Source organism: Melospiza georgiana, chromosome 2 (assembly GCF_028018845.1).
Source record: "Melospiza georgiana isolate bMelGeo1 chromosome 2, bMelGeo1.pri, whole genome shotgun sequence".
NCBI classification, from domain to species: domain Eukaryota; kingdom Metazoa; phylum Chordata; class Aves; order Passeriformes; family Passerellidae; genus Melospiza; species Melospiza georgiana.
In genome coordinates this window covers 100,957,465-100,978,797 of record NC_080431.1, presented here as the reverse complement: position 1 = coordinate 100,978,797, position 21,333 = coordinate 100,957,465, and the positions used below count along the sequence as shown (strand labels likewise).

The 21,333-nt window shown below is 39.5% G+C and overlaps 1 protein-coding gene across 3 annotated transcripts in view; it reads left to right on the top strand.

Annotated features, from left to right (window-relative positions):
- ARHGAP6 (Rho GTPase activating protein 6) overlaps positions 1-21,333 on the top strand; it is a 313,488-nt gene that overhangs the window by 192,258 nt on the left and 99,897 nt on the right. The window contains exon 1 of one of the 3 annotated variants that reach the window (XM_058018517.1): positions 1,047-1,059. The exons of the other annotated variants lie outside the window; for them this stretch is intronic. The gene's annotated coding sequence lies outside the window, so the exon portion shown is untranslated. Of the gene's footprint in view, positions 1-1,046; positions 1,060-21,333 lie in introns of those variants that run through there. 3 annotated transcript variants of the gene reach the window in all.

Here is a 21,333-nt window from a genome sequence, read left to right as displayed (position 1 = left end):
ATATATAATTCTGGGTATAGTGCTGTGAGACTTGGATCATTAGTATTATATAGAGTTAAGACTACTAGAAAGACAAAAAGTCTGAGTCCAGTTTATGAAGAATGTAGAGCAGTATGGCAGATGTGTGAATGGGGAAATTCCCTGCTTTGTAGATTCAAGTAGCATGTGTATATGTCCAAAGATGGCTTCATTGTGGTTTTTTTTAAATAAGAAAATAAATATTCTCATTCTCAAACTTTCTTTTGGAGTCAGTAGGACTTTTTCTTACTATTTTTCTTTAAGCCTATTCATCCCCTATATTCAGCTGTACTCCTGAATTTAAACAGTACACTATGGATTTTTTTTTTACTTGGATTTTGTGCTGGTGAATAAAAATTCACAGTACTCCCCATGAGAAGCAAACAGGAGACTAAATATCTTGACCTGCAGTGTAATTTGGTTATTTAAGATTCTGATCTTCATCTGCTTGGTTAAGCTATAAGGATATTCATTTTAATGCGCAGGCCAGGTGGCAAGTCATGTGAATATGAATGCTTTACATGTGAAAATTTTTACACTGGTGCTTATTCATGTCAAGACACAGGAAGTTCCATGCTACTCAGCTGCTTGTTCTTCCAAAAGATTCTGCAGCACTTCTCAGTGGAAGTTCAGTGCTAGAAACAATAAATTTATATTCATCAGCTTCTTTGTGCAAAACTGTACAGATAGAGCAGTTAAAAGAATATGGTAGTACTGAGACATTTACTTCTCATTTGCTTAGCTGAGGCTGGGATTCTGACTTCATGTTCTGAGTGCCTTTCAATCTGGTATATATGATTAATGTTGGTGAGTCACTTCTGATGGGAATTTTCGCTTTTTCTCACATTGCAAGATAGGGAGACTTTCTGCTCCTCCTACCACCAGTTCAGAAGCACTGTAGAAGACAGAAAGGAGGAGATAATTTGTCTTGTTTTCAGAATTGCACTCTGTTAAAGGAACTGAGGAGATTGCCAGTCCCTTTGGAATTTTCTGCACAGGTGTCTGCAAACCAACTAGGACAGCTGGGATTGGGATAAAGGTGTAAGTAGATTGTTATATGCACTTGAGAAATGTTCTTACTGCTTATTTAAATTCAGAATTTAGGTGGGAAGACTAGTCTAGAAAAAATGGGAAGGGGTATTTGGGAAGGAAATTATTCTGTAGGTGCAGGAAGGCAGATCATGACCTGAATCCTTTCGGGGTTTGTGGTAGGAATTGTTGGAGCTCTGGAGATCTGCTTATTCCTGTCGTAAGAAAATAAATAAATTCTCTGGGGGGGGGGAATATAATGCTTCATTAACACAGCTTAGCTCAAAAGCTCTATGTAGCTGACTGTAAAATAATGTAGGCATGTCTACAGAACTTCCCTGTGATTTTAGAAAATGCTTTTCCTCTGTTTCTGTGTGTGTGCCTGTGCATAAAGAATGCAGTACATAGGTTGACTGTGAGATTCAGTTACCACAAAATTCATAAAATAGGACAGAATGGCTTCCATATTGAGGAATTTTAAAGGGCTCCAGCTGTATCTAGAGACCAGATATTTGGAAATGCCTAGGTACATAAATGTATGTAAAATACCACTGGAAGTCCTCAGTGGTATTTTGCAGGGTTTAAAGCAATTTAATAGCTGCTGATTGCAGCAGGGCTTAGGCAGCTGACTCGCTTCTGGTTTAGACAGCCCTGCAAGACCTCTGTGTGTAATTTTAGTCCTCTAAGTAATGTCAGAATATGGTCTGATGCTTCAATGAGTATCCTTCAGCTAAAATTTAAAGTCTACCTGACCTCACCTCTGACACTGAGGACAGACCTCCTGAGTTTGTGTCTTGTGGATTTTGTGTCCAAATTGTGTTTTGTGGAGCTGCAGCTCTACCCTAGGACAGGACAAGATTACTTGAGGCAAACCACTGGTACTGGAGACAACTGCATCAGATAATTTGTGTTTTTATGGTTGTGATGTTCACTACAAATAACATTACCAACTATTTGGTGACCTCTAGGAATTTATTCTTTTGTCTGTCTTTTGGACTTCGGTATTTCAAAAACTGACTCAGCAGAAAGCATATGGCTACAGTGAGTATCAATGCCAATTATCATGACATCAGTAATACTGCTGTTAGTTTGGATTCACATTATTGTTGGATCTATAAGTTTAATTCATTCTATTATGGATTCTATTTTCAGTAACATTCAATTTGTATTGCTAGCAGGCTGGAAAAGAACCCATGGAGGAAAGAAATTTTGTCTAATATATGCACTAACAACACTTTAGAAAGTGACTTCCATAAAAAAAAAAAAAAAAGAGTAATTAATTATACCAGAGACTGATACTTTCTCTTCTTTGCCCTCTGTTCCTCACAGCTTTTGGAGCTCTGTTTGCTTTCCAGAGGTGTAATGATGTGCTCTGAGTGACTAAAAAGGCTAAAAGGCTTATTTCTGCCATAGGCTTAGAGCATAAAGGATGAATGCTTTGGTGGTATAATGCTGATCTGAACACTAGGGGAGAAAATTGAACTTTATGAAGATGGAAAATGAAGAGACTTTATAATGCCTTCATTGCTTTTAACATTTTTTTCAGTGTTTTCTGCAGTATTTTTTTCTTTTCTGAAGAAAGCTATAGCTTCCACACAAGTTCCTTTGCCCTGTTGGTTTTCGTGACTTGTTATTCATTAACAATCTATTACTACCAACAGAAGATGCTCAGGTCAAGCTCTTGGCTGCTATAAAATGCACACTAAACACTCAGCATGAATTCTGGTGGGCATTTGCACTTACCCAGCAAGTAAGGATGCTCTTGGGAACCCTGCAGAGAATTGCTCAATATTCTCTAAGACTGCAGTCTCCAAATTCAGACAGTGTGTACAGCATGGCTCTTTGAAAAGACTTTTACAAAAGTAAGACCAGAGAAAATGTTAGGAGTGGGCAAAGGAAAGCAGAACTGTGCATGTGTGGGTGAGGAGGAGAGTGTTTCTCGTATTCTGATCTTGTTTTTGCCCTTCTCTGTATGGTTTATTCCCCCTTTCCCATGCATCAAGGGACCCTCTGTTATACTGTGGAATTGTTTGTGGTTCAGGAGGAGACAGATTCCAACAGCCTTACCTGGAATCAGCCAGCATAGGGGCAGCAGGTCTGCACCGTGGGCTGCCATCCTGGAGTTTACAGTCTTGCCACGAGCCTGATGAAGGTGGTCCAGCTGACTGTTCCCTGGTGGCATTGTAAGCTCGGGTTCCTCACAGTACATGGGAAAATGCACCTCTGTGATCACACTCTGTGGCTGTAACACCTGCTAACTGCTGTGACAGGACCTTGCCAAACACCCTGTGTAGAGCATGTTTCTATTATTCTGAAAAGGGTCCAGAAAAATGACTGGGTACATTGCCATCTCTGAATTCCCCTTTTTCCAGGCAGTTTGAACCTGTGTAAAGACAATTTTTTTTTTTTAATGTTTACATTTTCAAATCTGCATATCATCTGAATTGACAAAGGAAATACATCTTTCTGCCTTCTTTTTCACTTTTTTCATCACCCTACAATATCCTAGATGTTATACAAGGAACACTGAGAAAGAAATTCTAAAATAAAGATGGAATAGCAGATCTGGTTTCATAGTCCCTCTCAAAGCTTAGAGTCAGTCTGTTTTCATCCTGGCTGTTATTTCCTGGATTATGGATTATCATAATGAAAAATGGATTATGATACACAGTAAATGGTCAGTGTGCAACAGTTAAAAATAACTAAGTGATGCCATCTGCTGTCTTAAAATCTTATTTAGCATTACATCTGACTGAATTGTTATCCCAAGAAGTGGGAACTGCCTACAGTGAGTATAATGTCAGACATGTTACCTTGATGTGTGTCAAAGTTAGGCAATATAAATATTGATTGTGATTAAATATAGTAGACTATAGAATGTCAGAAGAAAATGTGATACTAGTGTCAATCCAAAACAATTCCTTGGTGAACTTACTTTGCAAATAGTTTGAGGGGTTTTTTTCCAGACTGTTTTAGGTTTTTTTTATTTCTGAGAGGAAGAAGTGGAATCTTGTGGAATAGAGGGGAGATTGGTGGCACATCAACCCATTAAAGTGTATGTTTATTAAAATGTTATGTGGTGAAATTCTTCACATTACTTCTATATTTAGTACAAGTTATCTACAGTTATCTACAGCTTTATCTATAGCACACAGTGCTTTTTTTTTTGGAAAGGGTTACCCTGACCATGGTCTTCAAAGAAGTTGAAAACCACATTTCTGTAAGACATGTTGCTCAAATAGAAGTCACTCATTGTCTCAGATCATAACATTTAACAGTTGAATATACATTAAACTAAGCTAAATTTGAAGTGGACTATGGACTACCATGCTCAGCATTGAAATCATTCAGAGAATATTCAGAGAATATCATCTCTGAATATTGAATGTATCATTATATTCAGAATATCTCTCATATTCAGAGTGTCTCATTCAGAGAATATCAAATATTACTCATTTCATGTATGTGTTTGGTTGCTTGGGGGTTTGACAGCAAGAGCAGAGGATGTGTTTTGTTCACATGCAGTTATCCCAGAGTGCAGTTCACAGGCTGCCATTTAATGGAACACTGGCACATGGTAGAGTGATCTGAAATGCAGTCAGCAGTGCTTAGCAGGTATAAAGGGCTGCAGATTTAGATTTAACCAGATCAGATTTAACTCTTTCTTCTTCTCTTTTTTGTTGTTTTTTGTAATGGTCTGACATAATCTCAGTTTCCTGTATTTTATTTTCACCACAGTGAAAATCATCTGAGTTCTGTGAAGGTAACTATCACTGTTGCACTGTTTTGACTTCATATCCTGAATAGATATGCCTTGTTTAGTGAGGTGTGAGTAAAGATATGTTTGGACATAAACTTATGTATAACCATAGTCTGATATTGAACTGTGTAATTTCTTGTGGATGTTGGGGCTTTTTTAGTTTATTATCAATATTGCAGTGATGTGTATTTTTGTTTGTATTTTTAAAAGATACACAGTCCATGCTTAGAGTTTTGTGTAGTTTAATTTTAATAGCAAAACTTATTCAGTATATAAATATTCATTTCCAGATGTAGTACACTAGAACTGCTCTCCTATTGGAGCATTATAAATAATTTGGTTTCTCTCTCTGCTGTGGGAGCATATCTGTAAAATTCACAAATGACCAAACCAACAGCAAATTAATTCTGCTGTTAATCCCTCAAAGTGTTTTGCTTTCCAGCTGCCTTTTTATTAAGGAGACCTGCAAATCATGCTTTGACAGAGAGAAAGCTGTGCATGCATTTACATCTTTCTCATAGCATGCCATAACTCTTTTAAACTTCTGTAAAAATCCTTTGCAGCCAAACTGTCCAATCAGGAGCATTAGGAAATCATGAGATGGTTTGAAAAATATAGAGATATATTTTAAAAAATCTGTATTCAGTGAGCCTTTAGATTTTTGTTTTCTTAACATTCACATTTCCAAGCTGTCTGCACAACTCTGAGGGCTCAAACCTCGCTTTAAGAGGCAGGATGAAACGTGAAATTCAGATTTTCATGTAATTGTGGTTTAAAAACACAGAAACTTCACTGCACTTCACAGAGTTTACTGTGAATTTCCAAGTGTCCATCAACCAAAAGCTGTGACAGCATAGAATTATGATGCATTTACTTACATGCAAATCTGCTGCTGTTAATGTAATCCTAAGTGGGCATGAACTGTAAACTGTGTGTTAGGCTTTATTTGGGATAGTTTCCAAATGAGTGGGAAGGGAAATAGTACTTAGTTTAGATAATATAATCTATGAGTTCCTATTATATTTCCAGAGCAAATGCTGCACTCATAATGAGAGCATCAGTAACAATGTAAGGAAATGTTATGGTCTTGGCTGTAGAAAAAGCTACCCGAAGGAAAGAGGAGAATTTAAAGGTCTTGTTGAAAAAAAGCAGGAGGAGATTTTATTCCTCATGAAAACTCAGGGAGCTCCTGAGATGATATTTCAAAGAAGTTGCAAAAATGTACTCATTTTCTAATTAGCTCATCTTTCTTAGGGAATGATGACTGGCTGTTAGCAAAGACTTTTTCTGGAAATGTCTGAGCTTTTGGGTAACACATCTTCCACCACACCAGTCTGGCTGTATGGAAAACTGAAATGGTCTCTGTCTACAGGATAATGCAGTATCTGGGTGCCCAGAGTGCTTCTGATTCTGTAAGCTGTTGTGGGCAGCAGAGTATTGATTAAAGGGGAGATGGAAGAAACATAGAATTAAAGGAAAACCAGGCTGTCAAAATTCTCTTTTCTTCAGTCTGCTCCCCAAGATTTTGTGCTACGTGAATTTTTCACTATAGCAAAGTGCTTCATAAATTTAAAATGTAAAGGCAGAGGATTTCTTTCTTTTATTCCCTGGTGTAATTTTTACTTTTATAACTCATGTTCTTTTCCAGCTGAGTGCTATTTCCAGGGAAGCCAATTCATGCATTTTAGAAGTGAGCAGTGCTTTGGGAACTCTCCAAACTGACTGAAAAAATACAAAGCCCTTAGTGAAGTACCAACATGAAGACCTAGAAATGCAAGGAACCATGCACATGCTCACTGTTTACCTTCATTCCAGCCATTCCTGCTTACAGGAACAGAAACACTTCAGTGACTTGTCTTTTTCTTTGTTTGTTTTGATGCAGTATTATCAGAGTTGTCTGATTCTGAGTGTAAACTCCACATTATGAGAGGCCTCTCTCAGGCTTTGAAGTGCTCTCTGTCACAGGAGGGGATTTGCTGTGCATGAACCTCAGGTCTGCTTGAAGGACATCCCCATGTCTGACTCGGTGCAGTCTGACACACCTGTGGGAAAATGGAGGAATACCCATTACAGAATTTTCATCTCTGAACAGAAAAGGCCATTTGTAACAGGTTATGAACTAGGTGCCAAAATGCAATTTCTCTAGGAGCAAAAGTGTAGCAATAGTGTACTTAAGTGACACACTTGGCTGAATAAAAAACTGATCAGGATCATGATGCAGAAGGCTGGGTCAATATTTTTTTTCTTGTTTCTCTCTTAATCTGATACCATATATACAGTCCTTTTTCTGCAGCCTAAGGTTTGAATGATGAATAGCAGCTTATTAGGCAAGTTTGGTGCTTGTGGGATAGGTTGGAAGTCTGGTCTAGGATTTTATTGATTTGGAAAGATTTGCTTTAGTTCCTTCAGCATTACCCTAATTTGTCACCTCAGGTTGTTTTGATTGCCTGCTCTGTGAAAATTCGGTTGTATTGAGTCTCCCTATATGATGTAGGAATTCAAATAGATCTGGTGGTGTGACACCTTAGATCAAAGTTAGGATTCAGTCTATACTTAAGACGATTTGGGGTTAAAAATGCAAAGTTACATTCACAATGACTTGTCAGTTCAGAAAATAATTACTTCCACTCAGTAGGGCAAACAAGTATGAACTTTTTGTACTTTTTAGAGCAAAACTCAGGCAGCTGTAGTTTTAAATAAAGTTAGATAGTCTGCCGAGGATCTTTTCCCAGGTAAGTAATTTTCTATTGTTTCCTTTTCTTTTGCTTCTTGCTTGAATTATATCATGGAGTAAAACTCTAGCATCTTTGCATTCAAATATATATATATATATAAATGCATCATCATTTCAGCAGTGTAAGCATGGTTGCTTCTAAGGGCTGGGAGGAATCACCTTTGGCTGCAGCATTTAATTTGTCTGATTTGTGCTTTATGAGAACCATTAACAGTGGCTTTTTGGAGAGTGTAAATACAAGAAACTGGGTACTTTATAAAGCTTCAGAAAATGCCTCTTGAAGTGTGTGCATTGTGAGGTATTTCTTAATGTGGTTAGGCAGCTTCTGTCATTTGTTAACTTGCCAAGCCTTTAGTTGTACTTTGTATCATCAGATCTGGACTCCATCCAGAATTAATGTTTCCCACTTGTAATATTTTGGGGTTTAGGAACTTGCATGCTTTCTGTGGGAAATTGAGTCTAGAGATTGACAATGACTTTGGTGATGTTCCTTGGGAAACGAGTTAGAGCTGATGCATATTGTGGAGTTAAGGAAGGGGGCCAAGGAAAAAGTAGGCACAACACAAAACCTGTTAAATTTAGGCTCACTTTCTCTTTGTCTAGTTGCACCAAACCCAATCTCTTTTGTCTTCGGTATAGTGTGCTGTGTTGACTATTTAGCTACTGGAGAAATTTACAGCATGCTGGAAGGCTGGGAAAGGAGCAGTTACAGAGCCTGCTGGCCATGGCAGGAGAAATATTGAGCAGAGCCAGGTCATGGCAGCTCAGTCTTTAGAAGCTTGGTGACTTCATCAGTTTTCACCTGCAGAACTGTCTTCATATTGACAGTATCAAAACTTTGTGAGGAGAAGATAAAAAAACAATTAAACTTTAGTCTCTCCACAGGCAAATTTATAGCAGCTAGTAAGAGCAGAATGGAGTTAGTGTTTACAGACTTGAAGTTTGGTGCTAAACATAATAATTTATAATTCAGTACTGTCAATTAAAATTGGTCCATCTATGATATGATGTGATGGTTGCAGCATTACTTTATTATATTGGTACAGGGTGTGCATGCAGCATTAGCACTCTGCTGAGAAATTAGAGTGTGTAACACCCAGATCATTGCGTGATAAACCTTCCTGCAGCAGCTCTTGCTGTCCCTGGGCTCTCTAGTTTCAGTCACTTCACGTTTGTGAAGGCTCACTTGCAGAGTGGAGTTTTACAAATTCCTGCTCACCCAGGATCTTGAGGGAAATGTAGAGTCCCCAAATGTGGGAACAGAACCTGCAAGAATCCATAAACTTGGCTACAGAGAGAAAATGACCACATCCACTGAAACATGAGATAATATCTCCCACACACTGAAAGAAAACAAAAAACAACATGCAGAATCAGACTGTGAGAAAGGATTATCTAGTAAGTTTCAAACAGCACTGTATGTGTTTCTATTTTAAGATTATTTAACATAAATTGATGTTATCTAACTCCACATGTCTCTAGTGGAGGAAGACATCCTGAGTGCACAGAACATGCACACTGACTTGGAAGAATAAACAGCTCTTCTTTGCTATTTTTTTTGAAACACAGGGACAGGAAAGAGGGAATGTGATTTCCCTTGCTACCTTTAACTCCTTCCCCAGGCCAAGCATGTGTCATAAGCTAGCAAGCAAGCAGAAAAGAATTTTATTAGAACAAATAGGGAAAGGATCAGCCAAAGCTCTGAAGACATCTCAGCTTCTGAAACCTGTTGCCACTTTGCATCACCAATACTCCTAATACTCATTCAATATGAAGGTCTGGAAACCTGCTGATGGTTCTTCTCAGTAAAGCCTTGGGATGAAGGAGCCTTCTCTGGGAACTGAACGGGTGAATCTCCATGCTGAAATCCAGAAGGTTGAGGGTGGATGGAAAACAGTCAAAACAACATTCTGGTTTAAGTAAGCACCATGGTTCCTACTTTTTCAGTTTTGTATGTACCTGGCAAGGGAACAGAGGCTATTTTTGAACTGTCTAGACTATTCTTCTAAAAGGGATCTCTTCTTTTTCCTCTTCTGGTTATTGGTCATCAGGAAGAAGGGAGTTAGCATGTCTATTTGTGAATTTGCCCACACACTGAGCCCACATAAACATTTTACAAAGCATATTTATAGAACTGTTGTAAGAGCTTGTGTCCTCAAGAGCTGTGCATTTATAAAACTGGCTTGCATGTAGTTTAATCAGTGCAGAAGCATTACTGCTAACATAAATTTTTTCATGGCATTTTCTATTTAATGTAAAATCCGATCCCTCCCCCTACTCTTCCAGTTTAGCTTGAAAAAGTTTATACATGGACACAAAGACAAAATGTGAATGTGCAGCCCAGTCATTTAAAGTTTACACTTCTGGTAATAGATTATTTGAATTATTGATTACTCCAAAGATGGAATATATTTCTCTACATTTGAAAAGTCTTGAGAGTCAAATGAAGTCCCCGGTGACTGGAAAAAAGGAAACATCAGTCCTATTTTTAGAAAGGGGAGAAAAGAAGACCTAGGGAACTGCAGACTGGTGAACCTCCTTGCCATACTGGAAAATGATGGAGCAGATCCTCATGGAAGCCTTGTTTAGGGACATACAAGACAAGGAGATGATCCGAGACATCCAGCACAGCTTCCTTAAGGACAGATCATGCCTGACCAGCCTGACGGCCTTCTGTGATCAAGTGACTGCAGTGGTCAACAAGGGAAAACTGACCAATGTAATCTTCTTAGATTACTGTTTGGGCTTTGACATGGTCCCACACAACATCCTCATCTCCAGTTTGGAGACATGGATTTGAAGGGTGGATCAATAGTCAGTAAGAAATTGGGTGGATGGACAGAGAGTTGAGGTCAGTGGCTCTAGGTCCAAGTGAAGGCTGGTGACAAATGGTGTCCCTCAGGACTCTCATGGGACTGGCACCCTTTAATATTTTCATCAGTGACATGGGCAGTGGCATTGGTGCACCCTCAGCAAGTTTGCAGATGATACCAGAGCAGCTCAGGATGCCATCCAGGGGAACCTGGACAAACTTGAGGAGTTGGGCCTGTGAGCACCTCCTGAGGTTCAACAAGCCTGAGGATAAGGTGCTGCACCTGAGTCAGGGCAGTCCCAGACACGAGCACAGACTGGGAGAGGAAGTCACTGAGAGCAGCCCTGCAGAGAAGGGCTTGGGGGCTCCTGTGGATGAAGAGCTGCACGTGAGCCAGCAGTGTGTGCTTGCAGCCCAGAAGGTCAGTGGTACTCTGCATCAAAACAAGGGTAGCCAGCAGGTCAAGGGAGATTATTCACCCCCTCTACTCTGCCCTTGTGACTCCCCACCTGGAGTGCTGCCTGCAGGTCTGGGCTCCTCAGCATCAGAAAGACATGGATGAACTGGAGCAGGTCCAGAGGAAGCCATAAAGATGATCAGAGGGCTGGAGCACCTCTTCTAGGAAGACAGGCTGAAAAAGCTGGGGTTGTTCAGCTTGGAGATGAGAAGATTCTGAGGAGACCTTATTGCAGCCTTCCAGTACATGTAACTGCTTCTCTTTCTTTTGATGATGCTGTTCCCCACTGTTATTTTTTTTTAATCCCCCATTCTCTCCACAGAAAAGAATTTAGGAGGATTCTACATTTCTTCTGTGAGTGTACATGTTCATACTTTGATTGCTATGAAAGATTGGTTCTGAAATGCAACAGCTTTTCACAAATGTCACCCTGTTGTAATCTGAGACCATAATAGCTTTTCATTAAATGGGATTGCTTCATCAAAGCTGACTGGTGTTGGAAGTTGGTGTGGGTTGCTGCTTCCTGGGTACTTAGAAACCATTTGGAGTTGATTTTGTGCTAGCATGGAAAAATGAAACTAAAATGACAGTAATCATCCAGTTTTGAACAGAGCAGGCAAAAACTGGTTGATAATGTTGGCTTGGGACATGATAAGTAAAATACTTTTCTTCTCCCTGCCCTGCCATCTTTGCCTCACTCTTAGCTTGGCCACTACAGCCTCACACTTCCTCTGCTCGTCCTTCAGCTCAGCTGTGTCCAGCTGCTGGTGCTTTTCTGGTTCCTGCTCTGCTGGGGTGTTTACAGAGACACCAGGCTCTGCTCCCCTGCCTCTGCTGGTATCTCTGTCTGACAGAACTTGTGGTGCTTAGGCAGGAAATGCAGCTCACATGAGATGCTGGGCCAGTGTGACTGAACAAGCCTGCTTCATGGCTTCCAAGATTGCTGTGTTTTACATAGAAACTCTTGGTATGTCTTCATCCAGATGCAAAAAAATGCTCTAAAATTTTATTCCTTGCAGTAGAGCCTGTTTATATTGCTTCTATTATTATTGTTAAGCATTTGGACAAGCCACTTGTATTAACCTGATCTATGACAGTAATTCGAATGGTAACTACAGCTTTAACAACAATTGAAACATGAAAGAGCAGGACATGCCAGGAGTCCAAGGAGAAAAGTCCAGAAAAGTACTGCCCCTTTAAACATCCACAGATGTATTTTTTATATATGTAGCAGGTTAATAAAAGTAAATGTATGCATAGTTTAACAAAACTATGCTTTTTGTAAAAATCATGTGACATGTGAGTCAGTCTTTGGGGTGACAATTACAGACAACTGAAATAGCAGATGTGCTAAAGTTTTAAAAATAGTATTATTTCTGGAGATAAGCTCCTGCTTGTTTCTCACAAACAGCTATTTTTCTGATGCTCTGCTACTTATCCGTGTGGATGTAGGGGCAAGATCAATATAGATGCATCTGACTGGTAAGTTTCTGTTGCATTTTGTTTGCAATGTATTCCTCCTGAGATTCCTTGTAAAAAACCCACAAACCTTATATATCATATCGTAGTTTCACAGTGAATTTAATACTGCTGGAATCATGATAAGCAAGGGCATTTGTAAAGTCATTTGCTCTCTGAACTCTACAAGATTTCAGGACAGAATTCAGAATGTCTTGCATTCTTTTAGTGCATGTGTGAATTCCTCATCTTGTCATTGCAAGTGACATCATAGCTTGATGTAAATTGTATGTCAATATAATCATGGTATTGTTTCATCTTCTTTTCTCCTTTTCACATTTAACAAATGCTAATAATAATTGAATATCTCAGGATTACTTGTAGTCATTAATTTCTGAGTGCCTACGTGGCTTGACTGGTTGTTTTCTGCATTGATCAAGTTCTGCACTCAGATAACCAGTGCTAATTTCTGAGCAACATTTTGATAGCTTAGTTCTGTAGAAAGGAGTGAGGGATTTTCCTTTTTTAAGCTGTGTTTTCATTTTAGTAAAGCACAACAGCCCTTGCTGTGTGAGCCAGTGGTGCACTTAACAGATTTGCACTGTGCACTTGATGGGGAGGGAGCTGGCACTGTCATGTAAGAGCATTTATGCCAGGTGTGTGCTTGGGAGAGGACTATGGAGCTTCCAGAATATGGAGCAGAAAAAAACAAAAGGGCAAGTAATGCAAACAAAATTTTTGGGCAGGCCAGACTTGATTTGTTGTGTAGCCTGAGTTTCTGTGCTCTTACATGCAGTTAGAAACGTGGCCAAGTCCATACACAGATGTCATTGTACATCCATAAGCTATAGTCAGCCTTCTGTCTTCTCACAGCAGCAAAAGAAATTTGATTGGGAAAATTCTCTGTGGATTAAGACTGATATTTTAGGAACTAATATTGTAGATATGTCCTAACAAGAGGTTGGAGCTGGATTCCTTCCTCTAAAAAGAAAGTATTGACTTATTTCACCAATGCTATTCTGTGGTTCAGCAGTAGATATTCAAGATCTTGCAGTCTCCTGTTGGTTTTCTACATCATAATGTTGACTTTATTATTGGAATGTGATTATATTGCACTTTGTTGAAATACAGGTTTTTATTTTACTTTTTAAAATCCGTGATAACTCAATATGCTACTGGTACTTGATATCTGCAAAATTTTTTTCTTTGCTATGAAAATGTTGCTAAGGGAAGTGGGGGCTTTGTGGTTTGTTTTTTAGGGGGGCAGGGTTTACAAACTGCCTTTGGAGGAGATGAAGTAGAAGCTGTTTGAGCAATTGCAGTGCATCACCTTTAAGTAACAGTAGCTCCTCATATGAATGAAGAGAATGAAAGTACAAAGAATGAAAGGGAAAAAAAGAATCCTGCTTTCTCAGGAGATTGATTTTCTTTGCTTTTTGGTACTGTTGCAGGTGGTTATGTGGGGAAATCTTTCCTAATCTAAACTTTCTTATGTTTCCTTGCCCTGTCCTGGAGCTGTTTACTCCTCTGTAGTGCTGTAAAACTTTTTGTTTAGAAACTTAAAAACACGAATACAGCCCCCCTCCCCCCAAAGAAACCGGAAAAACCAAACAAAACCCCTAAGGGCTTGTGCTATAGTGTGTGACTTATCGTGCTTTTTTTGGAAGGAGGAACTTGCTGTATCCTGGTACGGATTCAGAAGTAGCCAAGCTGCTAGGCTCAGACATTGGAGGGGTTTTTCCCCCTCCTTCTATCAGGCCATATGTACTCAAACTTCCTGTCTTGGGAAATGAGTGTAAGTTTCTTTTTCTCCTTATGCCCTGGGGGTTTTCGTTGGGGTTTTGTTTGTTTGGTTGTATTTTTTGTTTGTTTGTTTGATTGGGTTTTTTTATCCAAAGAGAGCTGTCTGATCAGCTCCAGGAGTGGGATATGTGTGGTAAGAGGTCCATTTTGGTTTGTAGGTAAAGCAGAACTCAAAATATTACCAAAATTTGCTTGTTCTAAAGGAAAGATTCACTTCATTATTTATGGGCAGACAGAGACAACGTTCTAAAGTATCAAATCTGAAGTTATAAAAAAAAGTATTTTAAAATCTCTCTCTGTAGTGAAGTTAGACAGATACTGTTCCACATTTTATAATTTCAGCTTTTAAAGTGTCACCTTGTTTATATATGAGTAAAACTTGGCTTGAAGATGTGTCCCTTTACAATAGCTTTTAGTAAAATAATATTTGAGGAAGCAGAGCTACTTGTTATACATGATCATTCAAACCCAAAAGAATTCAGATTAAAGAGGCGGAGTACTGAAAGTGAAATCAACTTTGCAACTACTAGAGCAGCAAAAATGGGTGATACAGCTCATAATGTAACATTTAACATAAAGCTGTAAATAATAGAGGAAGTATTTAAGAAAGTATTATAAATACTTTCCTTGTGCTCAATGGCTGGCTCTGTCAGCTGGCTGTCACATTTAAAATGCTGTATTTGAAGAGATTTGTGTAATCTGGACAATTTTGTATAGGGATAATAGGAAAAAAAAAAGCCGAAATATGATATGCCAGCTGAGAAGTGGTGATGAATTTCTATGGTCAGTAACTTTTCAATCCAATCTGTTCACATCTGGGAAAGCGTTCTGGTGTATGGCTTTGGAACTACATGGATGTTTTTATGTTTAGGATGAAGATCCCTGGCTGATTTCAGACTGATCTTAGCTGGTGAATTAATGGGATTGAGTGCTTGCTTTGCTTTGTATTTAAGCACACTGTAATGAATTAGGCTCTACTCCATCACACCTTTTTTGGATGTAAATCTCAAAGTTGTGGTTTGGGAACTTTAGTGCAAATGACAGCAGCCCTTGTTTATTGCTGTGATGTTCTCTGTTGTAGCCGGAAACCTGACAGTCAAAATGTCCCAAGGTGGCCTTGAGCTGCTGGCAGCCCTGCTTCTTCATTCTGTGCAAGATGTACAGGTGCTCAGTGGTAATAAAAAGCAAATGGTATCCTGCACTTCCTTCTGGGTTGTTTCATTAGCATAGCAGCCTGAGCCCTTGTCCTGTGAGTGCATGAGCCTGGATAAATCATGGGGTACCACAAAATTAGGGATATGGTAAAAGAGGGGCAGCGCCAGAAGCAGGAAAAGAGTGGCTGAGCACAGAAAAACAAACCTCCTTAGGGCACCTGCTCAAACACAAGATACAAAAGAGAGAGACCAGAAGAACAAAGGTATGGGAACAGTCCATCAATCTCTTAAGTGCAGCAGAAGCACATTGGCTGGTCTGAGAATTTTTGAAGAGCAGCCACCAATGCCTATTCAGTGACCGCTGTTGGTGGGCAGAGCTGGGAGTGAGTGCAAACATCCCTCAGTGCAGCTCCCTTAGCTGCAGGAGTGATTTTTGTTCTCTTGGGGAGCAGACTGGTTTGTGGTTCAGAGCAGTGCTGGTGTGTCACTGCTCCCAGGAGGGAAATGACCTTACTTATAACGTGTAGCTGGGCCAGTATGCAGCTGTTTCCACTGTAAACTCCCAGAAAGCTGGGTTCAGGGTGTGCTTGTGCATATTGCTTTGCAATTAACTTTGCATGGACACTCATGCCCTTCTCCCATAGCTGCCTCAGTGCTTCTTGCTGCTGCAGGCAGCACAAGTGCATTGTTCATTTTTGGTTCATTTTTGCCCTGTCAGAGAAACAAGTGTGTGGGTAGAAAGGAATGAAAGTGATGCTTATGGTGCTGAAGAAATGAACTACAGGGTGAAGTGGTTGGGTAATTTAGGTCTTGCTAGAGGAACCAAAAGAATTCTACATGGAACCATTAATCCTCCTCCTTCTACAACACAGTTCAGAAGAATCATTATAAAACTGGAAAAGACAAGTATATCCAAGGTGGAAATTCTTTTGGAAGAGCAGAATTTGTATGTGTTTTGAAGATAATGTGTGCAATACTATGATGCTTTCTTTTCAGAATAGCAATTAAAAATAATCATCCCATTTTGTATAACAAATTTGCTTGTGTTAAGTGTTCCTAAAACAAAAAAACATTTAGGCATGAACATTTTCTTAAGCATCACATTCCAGCTAGAAATAGGATGGAGCTTCTAAGGATTGAAGGAGGATAGAAGGTGGGTAAGCCCTCCCTTTATTGTGCAAGCATCCTGCCCTGGGTGGTGGCCTTGAACACGTAAGAACTTCCAGAACTTTGCTTATCATTAATATTGGCATGCTGCACAAAGGGGAGGAATATGTTTTCACTTCCTTATGAGATTTTCTTCAGTAGTGTATGATTTTGTCCTGCTTCTGACAGAACTTTCTGTTCATGCTAATGGTTTCTTCTCTGCTCTCTGTAATTTTTTTGAGTGGGGTTATTTTGGTCGGTTGGTTTTTTTGGTGTTTTGTTGCTTTTTTTTTTTTTTTTTTTTTTTTTTTTTTTTTTTTTTTTTTTTTTAGTGTGGTCAAATCTCTGTCCCATGGAGTAAAATTTCAACCAGTGAGAAAAGACTTGTCCTCCCTGGTGACAGAGCAGGGGTTTCCCAGGAGTGATTGAGAAGAGGGATTTTCTCTTCAGGTGCTGGGTAGGAAGCCTCTCTCTGCTGTTGGATTTCCTGACCTAGAGATGTTGCAATGTGTTTTGTGACATTGTCCCATTGCATGTGCCTCTCCCAGGATGGGAGGAATGAGAGGGGAAGGGACATCTGACAGATGTGTGGGCATTTTGTTTAATGCTGGAGGATGGAGTGGAGAATTAAGCTGAGTGGAGTAACATTCTGTATAATGCAGAGAAAGAAGGGGAAAAAGGAAGAGAAGAAAAAGAGGGTAGATGTATGGGGGAAATCCAAGAATTTTAAGGGTTTCTTAAGGAGTTCTATTCTACAGGAGCAATCCTTGGAATAAAAGGCCTACAAAGGATTTGTCAGCTCCTTGAGAGCCTCTTTTTAAACAGTGCAAAAGTGCCAGGAACCTGTCCTGTGGCTGGAGCAGAGCTGTGTTGTGTGTGAGTGTTTTGGAGAAGTTCTGTATCTTGGAGGAAGAGGAACCAGAGTGTGGTTTGACAGTTGCCACAGCAACTAAGGCTTTTTTAATGGAAGGCAGGGATAAGTGATGGTGTAAAGCCTTGTGTAACTGACGTACCTTCCCCCGCTTCCTGCCAATTTTCCAGTATATTAAAACAATTGGTAATTTATGACTTGAGCTGAGAAATGGCTCTGTGTTTGCCCAGCCCAGAGTCGTTTGCAAGACTTCGTGATCTTAACAGAGACAACAGAAAAGAAATTATTTACATAACAGAAAGCAGGGATTCAAGCATCTCTGAAAAGAATGCTTTTCAAGGGACAAATGCATCCCTTGTTCTGCCTGATGAAATTTTGTTTGATGTGGATATCAGTGGGACAAGGTTTTTTATCTCATAGCTTCCTTTCTTCTCATCCTCTCCCTTCCTCCCGACCGTGATTTTTTTTGCAAAGTTGTTAAAACTCTTTTTGGTTACTATGGAGTTCTTTGTAGTGTAGGAATGATTATGTATTACAGAGTAAATGAAAGATGATGCAAACCTGTGGCAGAGGGGAATTCTGCTGGCTGTCTCTGCAGCAGTGTTACAGAAGCAGCCCTGGCACAGATGTGCTCCAGTAATTGCTGTCCATGGAGAGACTTTAACCCTTGCAATTTTTTGGGACTCAGCTGCTTGCTATTATCCAGGAGGAATGATACAAGAGTGGAAACCACACATCACATCTCAGAGTATAGAAACACTCACTTTAGGTTTCAAAAAAGTGCCTGTTGTCCATTCACTAGTTTAAATTTACATATTTTAATTTAGTGGTGATTTTTACTACTGAAATTTAAGGGCATTTAACAGCTGCATTTCAGGGGAAGAGAGTTTGGATAATGCTCCTGTTCTTTGAAATGTCACTGGAAGACTTAGGCTGCAAAAGGGCTCTTTACCTCCCCCTTGGGATCTTTATGCCAAATCAGAGGTAATTCTTAGTTAAGGTTGCTGATTTTAATTGAAGAGCAGGTATTAAGCCATTAATATATTTGTAAATGAAACACAAATATGCACAGTTACAGAACCTTAAATAGATGTTTTTGCAGTTCTTACTCAGTTTTTAAGCCTTGTTTTCATGAACCAAACATGTTTACCTAGCTCTTCAGAAGTAAGATTTATTTTACAGATGCCCTTGCTAATGTTTTGAGCATTAACAACTCATAACCAGAGCTCCCAGATCTGTAGGTTTGTTTCTCGTCTTTCATTTTGCAGTTTAAAAGAAAAAAGTTATCTTCAGTAGAATTCATGACAGTATTACACAGTGCATTTTCAGAAAACTATGACTGAACTAAGACCCAGTTTTCAAGTGAATGACACTGAGGTATTTAACTGGAATAAGTTCACTGCTCTCAAGTTGCTGGGAAGCAGTGCATGAAGCATGCACATTTTTTTTCACGGATGAAAAAGTAATAAACCTTTGCTACCAATTTTATGCATTTTAAAACTCAGTAGAGGATAATTACTGCCTTCTTGCATTCATTTTGGCATTTTGTGCATTCACGTGAGATGAGAGAAATAACTGAAATATTTGAGCTAAAGGGAAGACTGACAAAAAGATCTCCTTTTAGATATTCATGTGTTAGTGACCAGTAGTTATTAGAAAAGAAATTGCAGAGTTTGAATTCTGCAATATGAATGTGTTCGTCCCATAGCATCCTGTCTGCCATTTTCTTCCTCCTACAACCCTGTCCTCCTCCATCCTTACCCAGACCTTGACATGGTTTATCCTTTTTGCTTCTCTGACTCATTCACTTGCCCTGGTGACACAACCCCATCTCCAAATCTCTTTTACTCTCACTCCTTCAGGGTCCCTTAGGGTCACCCTACCACAAGATTCTCCTTTATGTCTCACCATCTCTCCCTCAGCAGGACAAACCTGCTTTCATCTCTTTAATCTTAAGGAGCCTGTGCTATTTCAACTGCTGCCCATCTCCTTTCTTGCTTTTCTATCAAATAGATTGATTCAGCTCCTCAAAGTTATTTTTTCATTACCATCTGGGCTTCTAGGCTGGCTCTCATCCCCTCCATTGCCCCTGACTGCCCTTGTCCAGCATTCCATGACTGCCAAATAGCACTCCATGTTTTCAGAGGGACACCAGCAGACCTTGCACTTGAGATCAGTGCATTCTTGCTGCCCTTTAGGTCACACAAAGTGGAAGTCTTTCAGCTCCACTGAATTGTTAGTGAATGTGGAGGAATCACATAAGGATACCTGTGATATGAAAACTGTATGTAACTGAAAATGTTAACATTTCAGTTCTTCTATGGTGTTATAAAATGTAAAAAATTGTTGAGAAAGTGTGATGGTCAGGGTGCAATTACACAGTATGCAAACCTCCCATTACTTTTGAAGTTAAGTGTTTCTCCTCTCAGCTGTATTTAACTGTGTTTCAGGTAAGTCTTGTACTTAATACTGTGGATTATGCTCTGACATGAGAGTACATGCAGGTATTTATTACATTTTTTTTCCCCAAAACTGGGTATGTGGCTTCCTTTTCATACAATTATTGGATCTCTGATTCATGGATACTCATCTGGAGTGTGCCAATGCTGCTGACAGCTGTAGGCATGCAGCACTTACGTAAATTGTCTGAACAACTAAACTTTTGCTGGGTGATATGAATATTTTAGTGTCTCATTTAGCCAACCACTTCAGACTTTTCTTTAGATAAACTGGAGTTTCTCACCTGAAGAAATGGTATAATCTGAAAGCAAAGGCAGGTTACTTGCAGTTTGTAAGATTAATCAGTCATCACTGGCATCAGTAAAAAGCTTAGGAAGGCTGAGGCAGAAATATATGAAGATAATCAGAAGAAGCTTAGCCAGTTTAATTTAGTAACCTAAACTTTGAAATAACAATAAACTAGTGTTATTTCAAATCCTTTTAGGCATGGATATTACACATGCATTTTTTCCCCTAAAAAACTTGAAAGAAAAGTAGTCATCACTTTTTACTTATTTTTTCCCCAGATTAAAAATGGCAGGAAGTTATTTGCAGTTGTCTTGAAAGTGAATTCTTGCTAAATGGTTAGAAATAGCTACTCTTAAGTATTTTCAAAGTAGCATTAAGCCAAAGATTTTTCTGCCTTCATACTGATGACATTACAGACCAAAGGAGTTGAACTGAAGCCCAGTTTATGCAACTGATGATAGTATTTTATGGTCAGAAAGCAGCACTCCTGTCTTTATCTCCAGCATTTTTTAAAGACAGAAAACTGTAATTTGGAAAACTGAACAGAATAATTCTATGTTTTCCAGCAAATGGTTTTTATGAAAACAGGTGGTCAGCTGTTAATATTAAGAGACAGCATGCAGAATTGTCCACAAACATTAAATTTAGCAAGCAAAATTCTGTGTCTTTGAAAGGAAAGCTGACTTGGCTTGGGTTCACCTTGTTACAAATAGAATTATCTTTTTCCAATGCCCTTGTCTTTCTCTAAGGCAGATGCACAAGCTCACCTGAGGCACCACTGCATTTTATTGGGTAGGAAAAAAAAATCTGATTTAGTTTCTATTGATTTTACTCTGTTAACAGGGTCATATATAAAACTGTAGGAATGACTGGGTTTCCATTGTGTAGTTTAGTACTAATGCACCACTAAAGGTACTGATCTAAATTGAATGGTAGAAGGTTGTTATATTCAACACAAACCAAAAAACCCCCAAAGCTGCAGCGAGGAGATTGCGTCTTACAGACTGCACAGCTTCACAGCAGTGAACATAAGAACATGATCTGGAGGAGATGTCTCCTGGCTGTCTCTGTGCAACCTACCCTGCCCAAGCCAGCCCAGCATCAAAGAGACTTGCTAAATCCCCTGCAGCAGGAGAGGGAGGGAGCTGAGGCAGTGGCTGGGGAGGTGATGCTCAGGGTGTCAGTGCAAATGCTGCCAGGCTGGGAGGCTCAGGGACACGCACAGGGAATGTTCTGCACACCTCAGGCTGGGAGGCTCAGGGACACGCACAGGGAATGTTCTGCACACCTCAGGAGGAGCTTCTCCTCTCTGTGAGGGGCAGCCCCTGGTGAGTGCATCCCCT